Source organism: Sminthopsis crassicaudata, chromosome 3, assembly GCF_048593235.1.
Source record: "Sminthopsis crassicaudata isolate SCR6 chromosome 3, ASM4859323v1, whole genome shotgun sequence".
Classification (NCBI taxonomy): Eukaryota; Metazoa; Chordata; class Mammalia; order Dasyuromorphia; family Dasyuridae; genus Sminthopsis; species Sminthopsis crassicaudata.
In genome coordinates, this window is record NC_133619.1 from 296,154,320 (window position 1) to 296,155,230 (window position 911).

Consider the following 911-nt stretch of genomic DNA (forward strand, 5'->3'; position numbering starts at 1 on the left):
TTTTGAAAACTGTCTCTTCATATCTTTTGACTATTCTTCAGTTGGGAAATGGCTCTGATTTTTGTAAATTTGACACAGTTTCCTTTATATATCAGAAGTGAAACGTTGTGAAAATGTTCCCCAGTTTCCTTCTAATTTTGTCTGCATCAATTTCTTTTGTACAAAAAGCTTTCCAATTCCATGCAAACAAAATTATCTATTATACTTCTATGATACTATTTCTTCTTTGGTTATAAAGTCTTCCATTATCTATAGATCTGACAGGTATATTTTTACCATGACTCCCCAATTTCCTTATGCTCTTACCCCTCATATCCATGACTTTATTTTGTTATAAGGTATGACATATTGATTTAAACCTAATTTCATCCAAACTGCTTTCCAGTTTTTCCAGCAATTTTTGTCAGATGAGTTCTTTTCCCCAAAAGCTTGGATTTTAGGGTTTGTCAAATGATAGATTACTGTGATCATTTACTAGTGTGTATTAGGTACCTAATCTATTTTACTGATCCATCATTCCAGTTCTTAGGCAGTACCAGATTGTTTTGATGGTTATCACTTTGTAACATAGTTTGAAATTTGGTATTATTACTCTGCATTAGTCAATTTTTTAAAAAATTAATTCCCTTGAAATTCTTGATATGTCATTTTTCCAGGCAAATTTTCTTATTTTTTTTTCAGAACTACAATTCTACCACTAAATTTATATTTCCCTAGTTGTGTAAGTCTGTGGAAAAAGTGTTTTGTAATTGTATGCTACAGAGGTCAGAACTTTGGAGAAGTATATTTGAAACAATTAAACTTGAAACAAGGTATTAACAGAGTGGAATTGATGAGATGATTATTTTCTAGTTCACATATATACTTAGTATTTAGTATGGTGATGCAATGGTTTTCTAGTTCACACACAC